The following is a 16,930-nucleotide window of genomic DNA, read 5'->3' on the forward strand; positions in this document are numbered from 1 at the left end:
AGTAAGAGATAATTTCCATAGCTAGTCAAATTGTGATATTGTTATCAAGATTTAACTGTGTGGTTTTTGAGTCAAACTCATTGACCCATGTTTCATGAGTAGTGATTAAACATAAATCCATCTCTCATGAGAATAAATGGAACACTTAGCACTAATTGGATCTAGGTGATGCTCACAGGGGTGGAGCACCGAGACATCCTGGTAAATATATTGCGTAAATTAAGGGAAGTGGGATTCATTCCCTCTATATTCTACACTTTTTGTTTCCACACACACACACACACACACACATATCATATCTTGCTCTCTCCCCCTATTGCGTTTATCTATTTGAATTCCACCTTCTCTCACTCTTACTGTTATTATGCATTTGTTTTTCTATTTATATTTCTCCTTCTCTTCCCATTTAAAATAAAACATAAATTTATTCATAGTTGAGCTTGGAATTAATTTTTTAATCATAGTCTAGATAACTATTGACCAAAGTTTGTTCAAGTTGTGTTGATGACTATATAATTTAAATAGAAATAATCTTTGTTGCACTAATAGCCTCAATCATGAGCTTCACACTATTTTTTTATTGATTTGTTTTATTTACTTGCTTTCATGTTAGCTAGCCGATAGCACATTTGCTGACCAAAACAACAGAGAAAAATGTTTGATAGCCGATTGATAGGACCAAGAAAACCTAACATTGATAAATAATTCATCAATATTTGTTAAGGATGCACGGTTATGTGAAGTTGTTGCTAAAAGCTGAGGTATACTTGAAAAAAATTATTGTGTGTAAGCTACAATGGTTGAGTTGGTTGTGTTTTAGTGGTGGAAAGCATTTGGGAGAATGGGAGGAAAGTGAATTAACTAGGGCAACATATTATTACAAGTTCATCACATTGAGAGGAGGATGCACATGTGGGGGTAGTAGAAGAAGAGTGAGAATGGGAGACACTAGCTAATAGTTTGTAGAAAATTAATCCTTGGGGCTGGGATTCTCTCTTCCTATCTCCTATGGTGCCCAATCATGGTAAGTTGTATAAATTATGTTAATACACAGTTAGGGAGGTTAAGCAAGCATTAGCATCATCATTTAGGAGAAATACATAAGAGACAATGTCTTCCATTTCTTGTATTTGTTCTCTTGGGGTGACAGTGATGATGACCTTGCACTCCTCTCACAAGTATAGGCATAACTATTCAAAGATCATGCCCTCTAGGCTGCAGGCTGATCTAATTCTCACATATGCCCTTATCAATGAGGTAGAAAGATTTGAGGAGTCTTGTTCATCTTCCTTATGTTTTGGAGGAGATTGTCTTGGATAGGCAGTGGAGGCAGCTTTGAATTGTTGCTCCAATCTATCGGACATAAAGATAGACCTAGGGAGCAAATGGATAAACGTACATCTAGATGACATACTTCATCTTCTTAAGGTTTGCAATGTGTTGAGGGAAACCATTGCAGAAATTAGGAAGAAGCAAGATTGTTTTGGAATATTAAATGCAATGGTCATTTATCCCTAGAGCCAAATGCCCACCTACCACCTGACGGACTCTAGAACAGATAGAAACAATAACTATGGTGAGTGATTTTTTGAAATCAAAAAAGAGGGGGAAAAGTATGACAAAAGGAATGTTTTAGATTTATTCAAGTGATTTTCAGCAGAGAAAGAAGTATAGTAGAGAGTTGCAGAGCAGAGAAAGAAGAAAGAAGTTGATCAGGAGATCAGTCATTGTAGAGACAAAAGGAAGTTTGTGTCATGTTTCCAGTTGCACAAGTTTCCTCTGTTCATTCTATAAGTTCATTATTGTTGGATTTGTCCTGTTGAAGTAGTGATTGCTCTAGGCACCATTGTATGCAACCATTAGAGCTACAAGTTTAAAGTTCATTGAAGTTTGAAGTTTTACCAATTAAGGGTTATTTTTTTTGTTTTTTGGTTGAAGTTGGATGCTCCCATATTTTGTAATATTTTTAATCTCAATTGAATAGAAAGCAAGCATGGATACTTGAATCCATTGCTCTTCATCTATTCATAGTTATTTCTGAGAAGTTTATTGTTGAATACTTCAGCTTGGCTCTCTGTCTTAAGTGGTAAAAATATTAAGTATATGAAACAAAACACTCGACATCCTTTTCTGTTGTGTATCACTTTCTAGTGACTATCGAGCATTACTTTTGAGTGTTGAGCTCTTCTTGTGCTAAGCTAACTTGGCACCTACTGCCTATCACTCGACACCTTCACATGTCAAACAAGCTATCACTAGGCACCTTCACATGTTGAGCAACCTTTCACTCAGCACCTTCACGTGCCAAGCAAGTTTTCACTTGGCACCTTCATGTGCCGAGAAAAAATGGCACTCAGCAATAGTTTGTGCTAAGTGAGACTTTTAGGTTGTGCAGTTTTAGGGTTGTGGGTTTTAAATTTTTTAAATTTATATTTCTAACATGGTATCGGAGCTTTGAGGCCCCACATCCACAATTAGTTAGGGTATTTATTTTCTTGGGATATTTGGCATGGTAGTAAATACAGGAAAGATATGGCAGCAACTGCCATCTTTTAATGGGAAAAATTATGATACATGGGCAAAGAAGATGAAAATTATAATGGTTGCAAATGATTTATGGGAGATTGTTATAAATGGGTTCAATGATGTGACAGACCCAACTCAGTATGTTGCCCTCAGAAATGCACAAAAGACTCATTTGAAAGAGTCAAGGACGAAAGATGCAAATGCATTAAGTTTGATTGAAGCAGTAATGATAGAGATAGTATTCCCAAAGATTGCAGCAGTAAATAATGCAAAGGAAGCATGGGATATCCTTGAGACAAACTTCAAGGGGACTGATAAAGTCCGTACAATAAAGCTACAAAACATAAGGAGGGAGTTTGAGAACCTTCAGATGAAGGAAAATGAATCAGTTATAGACTTTAGTTTAAGGACCTCCAATGTGATTAACCAACTGAAGTCAAATGGAGAGGACTATCAAGAGAAAAGGATAGTGGAAAAGATATTGAGGAGTTTACCTCATAAATATGATAATTTGGTCATGACCATAGAAGAGGCAAAAGACCTCACTGTTTTGACAATGGATGAGTTGATGGGTACTCTTCAAATCCATGAGCATAGGATCAACAGATCTACATCTTCTTCTTCCCAAGAGCAAGCATTCAAGGCTTAGTCAAATCCAAGAGGAAGGGGGAGAGGAAGAAATGGCTTAGGAAAAAACTCCAGAGGTAGAGGCCAAGGTAATGGAGGACAAAAAAATGTTGCAGTAGAAAGCTCTAGAAGAGCAGATGCAGCAAGTAGCTCACAAAATACTTCAAGAGGAGGTAAGAAAAAATACAACTGAAATAGGAGTAATGTAGAATGCTACTACTATCATAAATATGGGCATTATGCAAGTGAATGCTAGAAGAAGCAAAATGATCAGCCAGGACAAGAAAATGTGGCTAATGTGAACATGGGAAGTGGAAACAATGCCACTGCCTTCATCATGTGTAATGTTGGTGAAGAAGGAAGCCCTAAGGTTTGGTACCTCAATAGTGGATGTAGAAACCACATGAGTGGTAATGAAACCTTGTTTTCATTCATTAACAAGAGTTTCAAATCTAAGATTAAAATGGGTAACAATGGAAACCTACCAGTAGTGGGAAAAGGATCTATTATGGTCCGCACCAAGCAAGGTGAGAAGAAGGAAATACAAAATGTGTATTTTTCCCTTGGTATGAAGCACAATTTGATGAATATTGGTCAATTAATTCAAAATGGATACAAAGTGTTGACTGAGAATGAAACGTGTGTCATTCATGAAAAGGATGGGAGTAAGAACTTACTTGCAGTAGTTCAAATGAAAAAGAACATAATGTTTCCCTTGAGGATAGAAACATGTTTCTCATCTAAAGTTGATGCTGCACCTCACACACAATCAGCTCTAAGGAGTGTGATTGAAGACCCCTCACGGCTATGGCATCTTAGGTATGGTCATCTTGGCTATGTTGGTTTAAATTTGTTGTCAAATAAAAGAATGATAGAAGGTTTTCCACGAATAGGAAATTCATGTGACAAGTGTGAGACTTGTATTTTGGGTAAGCAACATAGGCTTCCCTTTAATTCTAGAAATTCTAGGAGGGCTAGATATCCATTAGAGTTAGTGCATACTAACCTAGTCGGTCCTATGCAAGTTACTTCCATTGGGGGGAGTACTTATTTTATAATATTTATTGATGATTTTAGTCATAGGACATGGGTGTATTTCTTAAAGTCTAAATATAAAGCATTTAATAAGTTTCTTGAGTTCAAAGTCCAAGTTGAAAGAGAATGTGGACACTATATCAAGGTCCTAAGATCAAATAGAGGAGGGGAATATACCTCCAATTCTTTATTAAATTTTTGCAGGAAACATGGCATAAAGAAAGAGCTCAAAGCCAGCTACACACCATAGTAGAATGGAGTGGTTGAAAGAAAGAATAGGACTATTGTTGAAATGGCAAGGAGCATGATGAAAGAGAAAGGTCTCCCAACTGAATTTGGGGAGAGGTTGTGGCAACAATAGTTTACCTAATTAATAGGTGTCCTACAAAGGCAGTCCGTGATAGAATTCCAATGGAAGCATGGTCACGAGGAAGATGGATAGTTGAACACCTTAGGGTGTTTGGATGTGTTGCATATGCACATGTGCCTAAAGAGAAAAGGTAGAAATTAGATGACAAAGGTGTGAAGTCCATCTTCATAGGGTACAAGTCAGAATCAAAGGCATACAAATTTTATGACAATTGAACAACATGATGATTTTCTCAAGAGATGTGGAATTTCTTGAATATCAATCTTGGTATGGACAAACTAATGAGTCACCTAGCACCTCAAGTAAAGTGCCAATTATGAATGAAGAGGATGCTGAAGAATAGCAAGAAGAAGGAGTAGATAGAAGATAAGGCAAGCACACATAGTCATTGCCAAGCTCCTCTAGGCATGACCGAGTGTTAGTGCTGAGTAACAACGAAGATCGAGCTGGTCGGCAAAGTAGCACTAGTGAAGATTCTGATCCCACACTTTCCTCCCTTTTACCATGAAAGACCAAGAGTCTTAGGGAGATATACCAAGATGAAAGGTATGAAGATTATGATGAGAGTGTTAATTTTGCATTATTTTCTCATAGTGATCCAATATATTTTGAAGAATCTATTAAGGAGAAGAAATGGTGTAAGGCCATGGATGAGGAAATAGATGCTATATAAAGAAATGAGACATGGGAGCTAACTGATTTGCCTCCCAAGAAGTAAGTGATTGGAGTGAAATGGATCTACAAGACCAAATGCAATGCTGAAGGCAAGATTGATAGGCATAAGGCAACGTTGGAAGTCAAGGGCTACAAACAACAGTATTGCAAAGATTATGATGAGACATATTCCTTGGTTGCAAGAATGGAAATCGTGTGTGCTATCATAGCAATTGCAGTTCAACACAAATGGAAGGTATTTCAAATGGATGTGAAATCTGCCTTCCTAAATGGTATATTGAAAGAAGAAGTCTATGTGGAGCAGCCACCTAGTTATGAAGTTGCAAGTGAAGAACGCAAAGTATATAGATTGAAGAGAGCTCTTTATGGGCTTAAGAAAGCTCCATGGGCATGGTATAGTAGTATTGAGTCATATTTGATGAGCAATGACTTTAGCAAAAGCAATGGTGGGCCTACTCTCTACATCAAGGCAGCAAATAGAAATGTGTTAATTATTGTCTTGTATGTAGATGAATTGATTTTTACTGGTAAAGACAAGGCTATAATTGGTGAGTTCAAAGAGGCCATGAAAAATGAATTTGAAATGACAGTGCTAGGTCTCTTGAAATATTTTCTAGGAATAGAAGTAAAACAAATGCATGATGGCATCTTCATCTCTTAAGAAAAATATGTAGGGCAGATCTTGGAGAGATTTAAAATGCAAAATAGTAAGTTAGCCCCAACACCAATAGCAATAAGTTTGAAGTTAAGCAAGAAAGACTCTAGCAAGAGAGTGGATCCAATACTATACAAGAGTATGGTTTGAATTCTAATGTATTTAACTGCAACTCGGTTTGAATAATGCATGTAGTAAGTTTGATTTTCATATTTATGGAAACACCAAAGGATTCCCATTAGCAAGTAGGAAAGAGGATCCTAAGGTATGTGAAAGGTACCAAGGGATTTGAGATTTTGTATACTACATCAAATGAATTCAAATTGGTTGGTTACACTGATAGTGATTGGGCTGGAAGTATAGATGATAGGAAGAGCACTTTTGAATACATGTTTCATATGAGATTAAGTGCAATTTCATGGGCATCCAAGAAGCAACCTATTGTTGCTCAATCTATAGCAGAGGCTAAATACATAGCAACAAATGCAGTAGCATGTCAAGCAATTTGGCTAGGGAAGATCTTGACATATTTGAATGAAACGCAAGAGGATGGAATCACAATTTATTGTGACACCATCTCATCAATTGCATTCTCCAAGAATCCAGTCTTCCATGGTAGAAGCAAGCATATTGAGATCAGATATCACTTTATCAGAGAGTTGGTAGAGAATGGGGATATCAAGATGGAATTTTGCAGGTCTGAGTAGCAGCTAGTAGACATTTTTACTATGCCATTAGGCATTGAAACTTTTGTACACCTAAGAGAGAGTCTTAATGTAGTTGATTTGGATCACCAATGATCCTTGTTTGTTTGGCTCAGGAAAAAGGAGGAGTGTTGGAATATTAAATTCAATGGTCATTTTTCTGTGGAGCCAAATGCCCACCTACCACCTGACGGACTCCAGAATAGATAGAAACAATAACTATAGTGGGTGAGTTTTTGAAATTAGGAAAGAGGGGGAGAAGTATGACAAAAGGAATGTTTTAGATTCATTCAAGTGATTTTCAGTAGATTAGAAGATTAGCAGAGAGTTGTAAAGTAGAGAAAGAAGAAAGAAGTTGATCAATAAATCAGTTGTTGCAGAGACAGAAGGAAGTTTGTGTCATGTTTCCTGTTGCACAAGTTTCCTCTATTCATTCTGTAAGTTTGTGATTGTTGGATTTTTCCTGTTGAAGTAGTGATTGCTCTAGGCACCATTATATGCAACCATTAGAGCTGCAAGTTTCAAGTTCATTGAAGTTTGAAGTTTTACCAGTTTAGAGTTATTTTAGGGTTTTCTGGTTGAAGCCAAATGCTCCCAGATTTTGTAATATTTTTAATCTCAGTTGAATAGAAAGCAAGTAGGCATACCTGAATCCATTGCTCTTCATCTATTCATAGTTCTTTCTAAGAAGTTTATTATTGAATACTTCAGCTTGGCTCTCTATCTTAAGTGGTAAAAATATTAAGTATATGAAATAGAACACTTGGCATCCTTTTCTGTTGTGTATCACTTTTTAGTGACTACCGAGCATTGCCTTTGAGTACCAAGCTCTTCTTGTGTTGAGGTAACTTGAAACCTATTGACTATCACTCGACACCTTCACATGCCAAACAACCTGTCACTAGGCACTTTCACATGTTGAACAACCTATCACTCGGCACCTTCACATACCAAGCAAATTTCCACTTGACACCTTCATGTGCCGAGCAAAACTAGCACTCAACAATAAGTTGTGTCGAGCAAAATTTTTGAGTTGTGCAATTTTAGGGCTATGAATTTTAAATTTTTTTAATTTATATTTCTAACAGCCTATGTGCAGATAGCCATTTTTGGTCTCATTGTCTTTGTTCACACCCTCCAAGAAGTTTGCACATCTCTTGCATCTTGGCTAAAGAAAAAGAATGAGACACAGTCCCAGCTGGATAAATGCAGGTTGAACTTGAGGATAATGGCCAAAAAGATCAATCGTGAGGATACAACAAGAGTGAAAGGATCTACCATCAACATCAACCATGCCAAGACCATCATCATAATCATCTGCTTTGCAATTTTAATTGCTCTTTCCTTCAAGACATCTCACATGAGGATGCCATCTCTTCCTCTTCCTATCCATTTCAATCACTTGTAGCACAAGCTGAGAGAGACAGTCAAACTGAGAAAGAGGTCATCATCATCAAGGTCATTGCAAGAATTAGAGCGAGTAGATATTGCACTGGGAAACTTCAATAGTGTTTTAAACTCCAACTCGAAGTTGGACCTATCTATTGATCTCTCTCCTGCCACCGTAGTGCTCCATGTGTTGGAGACAACTCTACCCTTGTTTGAGTAAAAAATCAATTGGCTATACAAGTTTCTTATCTCTATGAGAGTCACAGCGTTGAACACCCTTTCTTCCCATTGATCATTCATTCATTCCTAGGGAATTTGTAAAGATGCTATATGGTTTGTAAGAATCTAGCAATTTTGCAAATTAATATATATGTATATATCAGTATAGTTTCAAAGATCAAGATTACGATAATTTTCTTTGGTAAAAAATATGTATAACATTAATCACTATTTTCTAAGTTTTTGTCCTTTCCAAATAATACATATCTAGCTAATTATTGATGTTACACTCTGAGGCCGAAAATGCCAGGCATGAATTTTTAATTCAAGAATGGGGCCTTCAAAGTTCATTTAAGATCAGGTCTGTCGTTATAAGTGAACTATAACTATTGTAAATTATTAAACGAGTAGATTAAATCTATCAACGAATATGAAGAGACAAGAGAGAGAAGGAACAATCGTGACTGTTGGACTTCATATCCCAACAATCTCCCCTGTGAAGTTCAATTGGCATAGCCATGCATCATGGAAGCCCTGCTTCCTATTCTACACCTTAGAAAAGAACAAGGCCCAAAGAAGACCTCAATGTTGCCAAACCTTTTTCCAAGACATTGCGGATGAGTCTTCTCCAAGTTGCATTAGAATTATAAATATCTTCTCTGTAATGCAGCCTACAACTCACATAATTTGCATCATTCTTATGCACCATTCCAATTCCATTCCTTGTTGAGTAGCTAGTGAAAAATATAAAGGTTGTTGGGACTCATCCATCAACAAAATTAGCAAACATATTAATTGAGGAGATTGAATTCCCTAAATCATAAACATAGGTTTTGTCACTCGCACCATCCATTGTTCTCCATTTGCAGCATTGGGGAAACTGCATCCTACTCACATCCTCCCAATGTTCTTCTCTAGGTTGTGGACAATCAAAAGTGTTATGTTAATTTCCACACCTAACAATTGAATCCCCAATTTCATTAATAATGAATTTGAGACTCGTTGGCAATCCCCTTATTGCTAATCTGTGTAATGGCGTAGATTGCGCATTAGGGTCACGATCAACATGAAACCGATGGGAAATGGCTTGGTCTGTGTAACCCAAGCTTTTGGTTTCTTTGGACACAATATATTGGTCATTGGCAAATTTTTTCTAATAATATAATGATTCAATGTCACAATCTTGTGTGATTAGAAACCCACTACTATCAGCCTTTGTAGCCGTTGAAGTATCTTTATCAGTCTTTCTTATGTCTTCATTAATGTTGGCTTCCACTTCTATAGGAATATCACTTGCACCTATGGGAGACTCTAATCTTTGTCCTATGACCTCCATCTCAATTTCAAAACTCAACTCTTGCCTTTCACTTGCTTCTACACTGAACTTCTTGTTCACTATTTTATCTTTTTCTAGCCATTCCCCTTTATCTTCTTTCATAATAGACTTCTCATCTGCCCTTTCATTTTCTTCTAGTAGAAACTTCCCATGCTCTTCAAATTATTCTAGTTGCAGCATCTTATGAACTCTAGATGTCAAATTATTTGTTTCATCGAAGTTGGAACTAGAAATAAGAGAATTCCTTTTATAATATGTCAATGCTAGACATTTTATAGACTCGTCGATCTTATCTTCTTTTGTCTGCTTCCGTAATTCTTCCATGATAATTTTCTTATGTGCACCTGTGCACTCAAGAATTGCATTAAGCTCAGATTTAATAGATTTTAAATCTTATGGTTCATCTTTAGGCTTGTTTTCCCAGCCATCCCACCAGTGCACATGGTGGATTCTTCTACTCTTAGCAGACACAACCTCATTTTCTACCGAGACCCAAATTTCCACGAAATTCGTTGATGATAAAACCAACATCACCATCTTCCATCTCTTCTCTAGCCTCACCTTGGCTCTAATACCAATTGCAAATTATTAAATGAGTAGATTAAATCAATCAATGTATACAAAGAGACAAGAATGAGAAGGAACAATTGTGACTTTTAGACTTCATATCCCAACAACTATAATTATAATGACTTGATTCAATTGTACTCACAACTTTAGTCTTTCTCATCTATTATCTATTTAACCTTTAATAACTTTCCTCCTTTTACCAAGAGACATTATTATGGCTTTTTTCTATTATCTTAGAAATTATTGGGAGGAGAAGATCGGGCAATTTTTGAATTAGTCATGTCTCATGTTTTAGACATTATGATAAACCTCTCCTATTTAAATTTTTTAATGAGAATATTTACAAAAGATCTTTCCTTATGAAACCATCCCAGCACATGGGTGTCTACCTTCTATGCCAAAAAGGGGGCAAAAGAGGCATGATCAAATGAATTCTTTCCCCTTAACTCTGAAATTTATTTATGATATGACATCTAAGAGGATGCTATAAAGTGCAATTGGCTTCAATTGGTTATGGCGTCCCTATTCCTAGCTGATATGATTCATCTTTTTGTTAGCTATTGACTATTGTGGAGGATTTAACTAGAATATGGCTTCTCTTTGGTCATGTTTATTGTAGACTACTTTATTGAAAATAGAGGGTTATTCCTCAGAGTCTTTCAGTGTATTCAGTCTCATATTTTTTAGGATCTTTTTCGACGCCATTGATGCTTGGTTGTATGAGTCTACCTGTCATCACTGGGATTGAATGATTCTTATTAGTTGTGTTAGTTCACAATCATATTTTCAGAGCTTGATGTTTTTATGCATTCCCTTTCTTGTTGGCCATATGTAGTGTAGACAGTTGTTTTGTCAGATCTCTATCTACATGCAGGATTTTTTTTGTCTCAAGCTTGAGACTTCAAATTTTCTTTTTGAAATTTGGCAAGCTTTTTGTATCTTGGAAAATTACATTTGCACTTTTTCATCTACCTTTTGGGAAGGGAAAAGGTTCTCGAGATATGTTATGCTATAGTTCACAAGAACTATTTCAAGATATGTTATGTTATAGTTCACAAGAACTCTTTTAAAATTTAACTTAGCTTTTGCTGATGGTTGTCATGTCATTTCTCTTTGTGCTTACTAGAGTTCTATCTAGGATTGAGGATTTAAATTTTTGAAATTGGAGTAGACCTTTCTAGTGAACTACTGGGAATTTCAAGTCCTTTTAGTTGTTGATTCAATACTTTTTCAAGTTCATAATCAGTCCACATTTATGTTAAGGTTACTTGGATTTGATGATTTTCTCTTGGTGCTTGGGATGTGGCTTCTCCCATGTGCCAACTATGAAATTGGAAAATACTCCAGGTTGTTCAACTTATCCTATCATAGGATTTCTTATAAGAATGGGGAACTTTTATACTCATTTCATTCTGTTTTTCTGGCAGATTTATTTTTTGTTCTTGGTATTTATGTTGGCTAATCTTTGAATCTCTTTCTTTGTCTTTGAGTCATTGGATATAAAATTATATATTCTCAAATACAATGGCAATAAATGGATCTCTTCCCTTATAATGAAAAAAAGCTTGAATTGGTTTTTGAGATATATAGCGTTGAGATGTTGGATATCATTTATCTCACTTTGGACAAGCTATAGTTCACACTAAATAGAAATTTTTTATCATTTGAGTTTGCTCCTAATTCTTGAGAATATGTACATGGATCTTGTTTTTAGGAAATATCTTATATATTATTTCTAATATTATTTTGCCTTCTAATATTGATGCAACTTGTCAACTTTATAAGATTGATTCAGCTAAATGCCTATTTGAGGGTTGCTTCACACTCTTTGACATTGCTAAGTAAGTGTGAGAAATAAAATCACAAATTTAAAATTTTTCTTGGTACATGAAGGTGCCAAGTGCTAGTTTTGGTTGGCATGTGAAGGTGTTGAGTGGCAATTTTGCTTGGCACCAATGGATGTCGAGTGATAGGAGAAGGTGTCAAGCTAGCTTGGCACAAGAAGATGCCGAGTGAACTCAGCACTCAAAGGGAAATTTGGCACAAATAAATATTGAGTGAGCTTGATTTAAACTACAAAATTATAACCCAGACAAAGACCAGACCGAGTGACAAGACTTACAACATGAATTTTTTCACCATTAAAACCAGAGAGTTGAAGTGTCAAGCTAATGAACTTCTCAAATGCAATAAATAAATGAAGAACAATATATTCAAGTATGCTTGCTTGCTTGCCTACTTGCTATTCAAATATGGTAAACTATTACAAAATCTAGGAGCATTTGGCTTCAACTAGAAAACCCTAAAATAACCCTAAAAATCTCAAACTCGTAAAAACTTTAAACTTTAAACTTGCAGCTCTAATGGCTACATACAATAACACCTAGAGCAATCATTGCTTCACAGGTCAAATCAAACAAAGAACTTATAGAATAACCAAGAAGGGATCCAACATGTGCAACTACAAACACAAAATTGGAACTTCTTTTTTTCTTTTGACTTGATCTACTTATCAACTTCTTTTCTTCTCTATTCTACAAATCTCTAATCTGATCTCCTTCTCTTCAATTGATCAAATGAGACTGATTCATTCTTTTTGTCTCTTACCAAAAATATTTCCCCCTCTTTTCCAAATTTGAAACAACTCACCTACCAAGCATTAAATTTTTGGATTGTTCTACTGGTTGTCAGGGTGGTAGGTGGGCATTTGGCTCAAGGGGCAACCAACCTACATTTAATATTTCAACACTCCCCTTTTGTCTTGAGCCAAACAAACAAGGATCACATCTGATCCAAATCAACTACACCAAGAAACTCTCTTAGGTGTACAAAACTTTCAATGCATAGTGGCTTAGTAAAAATGTCTACTAGTTACTGCTCAGACTTACAAAATTTCATTTTGATATCCCCATTCTCCACCAACTCTCTGATGAAGTGATATATGATCTCTATATACTTGCTTTTCCCATGGAAGACTGGATTATTGGACAATGCAATTTAGGAGATTTTGTCACAATAAATTATGGTTCCATCCTCTTTCCTTTCATTCAAAACTGTCAAGATCCTTCTTAACCAAATAGCTTGGCATGCTGCTACATTTGCTGCTATGTATTTAGCCTTAGTTGTAGATTGAGAAAGAATAGGTTTCTTCTTGGATGCCCATGAAATTGCACCCAACCCCATATGGAACATGTATCCAGAAGTGCTCTTCCTATCATCTAAACTTCCAACCCAACCACTATTTGTATAACCCACTAACTTGAAATCATTTGTTGCAGTATACAAATTTCAAATCCCTTCATACCATTCACATACCTTAAGATCCTCTTTCCTACTCGCCAATGGGAATCCTTTGGTGCTTTGATAAATTTGGAAATCAAACTTACTACATCCATTATGTCTTGCCGAGTTGTAGTCAAATACATTAAACTTCCAACCATGCTCTTGTATAGTGTTGGACTCACTCTTTTGCTCCAATATTCCTTGCTCAACTTTAGACCTACTATTGTTGGTCTTGGGGCTGCCTTACTATTCTGCATTTTGAATCTCTCCAAAATCTATCTTGCATATTTTTCTTAAGAGACAAAGGTGCCATCATGCATTTGTTTTACTTCTATGCCTAGAAAGTACTTCAAGAGACCTAGGTCTGTCATTTCAAATTCACTTTTCATGGCCTCTTTGAACTCACCAATTAGGAAATTGTTATTTTTAGTGAAAATTAAATCATCTACATACAAGACAACAATCAACACATTACCATTTGTTATTTTCAGTGAAAATTAAAGTGTGGGCTCACCATCACTTTTGCTAAAGCCATTGCTCATCAAATATAAGTCAATCCTACTGTACCATGCTCTTGGAGCTTGCTTGAGCCCATATAGAGCTCTCTTAAGTCTATAAACTTTGTGTTCTTCACCTCAAACTTTGTAACCAAGTGGCTGCTCCACATATACTTCTTCCTTTAATACACCATTTAGGAAGGTGGACTTGACATCCATTTGATATACCTTCCATTTGTGCTAGGCTGCAATTGCTAGGACAGCACACATGGTTTCCATTCTTGCAACTAGGGCATATGTCTCATCATAATCTCTATCATACTGCTAGTTCTACCCCTTGACCACTAAATGTGCCTTATGTCTATCTATTTTTCCTTCAGCATTGCACTTGGTCTTACAAACCCATTTCACTCAAATTACTTATTTCTTAGGAAGCAAAGTCATTAACTCCCATGTCTCATTCCTTTCAATAGCATCTATTTCCCCATCCATGGCATTGCACCATTTCTCCTCATTCACAACTTCCTCAAAATAAATTGGATCACTATGAGAAAATAATGCAAAATTTACACTCTCATCGTAATCTTATTCATACCTTTCATCTTGGTATATCTCCTTTAGACTCTTGATCTTTCTTGGCAATAGGGAGGCGAGAGTGGGATCTGAATTTTCAATATTGTTGCTGTTACTATTTTGGATACTAGCTCGAGGCTGTTTTGAAGTACTTGGAGCTATTGCTTGGCATGTTAAGGGTTGCTTTCCTTTTTTCCTTTTTCTGCAATCTATTTTTTCTTGCTCCATCTTCTTGCTGATCACTAATGTCATCTTCTTCCTCTTCAATAGTAGGCACTTTATTTGAAGTGCTTGAGGATTCATCTATTGAGCCATCCCATGACTAATTTTCAAGAAACTCCACATCTCTTGAAATGATGATCTTCTTGTTAATTGGATCATATGGCCTATAGGCCTTTGAGTCTAAGCTATACCTTGTGAAGATGCACTTCACACCTTTATCATCCAACTTTTGCCTTTGTTCCTTAGGCACATGTGCATATGCTACACATCTGAACACTCTCAAGTGTTCAACTATCCATCTGCCCCTTGACCAAGCCTCAAGAAGAATCTTATCACGAATTGATTTTGTAGGAAACCTGTTGATCAAATATATTTTTGTTGATACAGCTTCTCCCTAATATTCAATTTGGAGTCCTTTTGCTTTTATCATGGTTCTTTCCATTTCAACAATGGTCCTATTTTTCCTCTTAGCCACTCCATTTTTCTGCGAAGTATAACTGGTTGTAAGTTCTTTCTTGTTACCATTCTTCCTACAAAAAATTACAAACATATTGGAGGTATACTCCCCTCCTCTATATGATCTAAGGACTTTTACATAGTGTCCACATTCTTTTTCATCCAAGGCTTTAAATTCTACAAATTTGTCAAATGCTCTAGATTTATTCTTCAAAAAATACACCCATATCCTATGACTGAAATCATCTCTAAATTTCATAAAATAAGTACTCCCCCCAATAGAAATAGTTTGCATAGGGCCTACGAAATTAGAATGCACCAATTCTAATGGTGCTCTAGCCCTTCTAGAATTTCTAAAATTAAAGGAAAATCTATGTTGCTTACCCAATATGCAAGTCTCACACTTGTCATATGAATTTACAATTCTTGGAAAACCATCTACCATTCTTTTCTTGGACAACAATTTTAAACTAGAAAAGCCAAGATGTCCATACCCAAGATGCCAAAGCTTGGAGGTGTCTTCAATCATGCTCCTAAGAGATGATTTCTAATGTACTATTGTACATGCATACTTGGAAGGTGCAACACTAACTTGAGAACAGATATCCTCAATGGGAACATCTAGTTCTTTGTCATTTGGAATACTGCAAGTAATCTATTATTCACATCCTTCTCATGAATGACACACTTTTCATTTTCCATCAGCACTTTATATTCATTTTGAATGAGTTGTCCAACACTCATCAAGTTGTGCTTCATACTGGGGGCAAAATACAAATTTTGTATTTCCTTCTTCTCACCTTGCTTGGTGTGGACTATAATAGATCCTTTGCCCACTATGGGAATAGTTTCATTATTTTCCATTTTAATTTCAGGCTTAAAAGTCTTATCAATGAAATAAAATAAACTTTCATTCCCAGTCATATGGTTGCTACATCCGTTGTCCTCAAGGTTTCCTTCTTCACAATATTACACATGATGAAGGCTATGGGATTGTTTGCATTTTTCATGTCCACATCAGCCACATTAGCATTTTACTTTGACTAATCACCTTGTTTCTTCTAAAATTCACTTGCATAATTCCCATATTTATGATATTAGTACCATTCAACATTACTCTTATTAGACTTGTAATTTTTCTTACCTGCTCTAGAGTTGTTCTAAGAGGTGCTTGCTCCCTCTTGGTTGCTTGCTCTTCCTGAGCTTTCTACACCACCATTCCTTTGACCATTCCTTCAATGACCTCTATTTCTTGAGCCTCTACTAGAGCCATTTCTTCCTCTCCCCCTGCCTCTTGAATTCTCTTGAGATTTGAAGGACTACTCTTGGGAAGTAGTAGCTAGCTAGTTTATCTGGTGCTCATGGGTTTGAAGAGTTCCCATCAACTCATCCATGGTCAATGTGGTGAGTTCCTTTGCTTTATCTATAGTCATGACATGATTGTCATATTTCTAAGGTAAAATCCTCAATATTTTCTCTACAATTCTCTTCTCATCATATTCTTCTCCATTTGATTCGATATAGTTTATCAAAGTGCAGATTCATGAGCTAAACTCTACAATAGGTTCATTGTCCCTCATTTCAAGGTTCTCAAACTCTCTTCTGATCATCTAGAGCTTCACCACTCTGACCTTATCAGTCCCTTTGAAGTTTGTCTCAAGGATATCCCATACTTCCTTTGCATAATTTTCTGATGCAATCTTAGGGAAAACTATCTTTGTCATAGCTACCTCAATAAGACTTAATGCCTTAGCATCCTTTCTCCTTGACTCTTTCAATTGAGTCTTTTGTGGA

The 16,930-nt window shown here is 36.2% G+C and overlaps 1 pseudogene; it reads left to right on the plus strand.

Annotated features, from left to right (window-relative positions):
* Positions 1-1,110: 1,110 nt before the first annotated feature.
* On the plus strand, positions 1,111-8,273 carry LOC149555091 (uncharacterized; annotated as a pseudogene).
* Positions 8,274-16,930: the final 8,657 nt, after the last annotated feature.

The sequence above is a fragment of the Cupressus sempervirens genome, chromosome 5, assembly GCF_028749045.1.
Source record: "Cupressus sempervirens isolate cs-2001-9-10 chromosome 5, ASM2874904v1, whole genome shotgun sequence".
NCBI classification, from domain to species: Eukaryota; Viridiplantae; Streptophyta; class Pinopsida; order Cupressales; family Cupressaceae; genus Cupressus; species Cupressus sempervirens.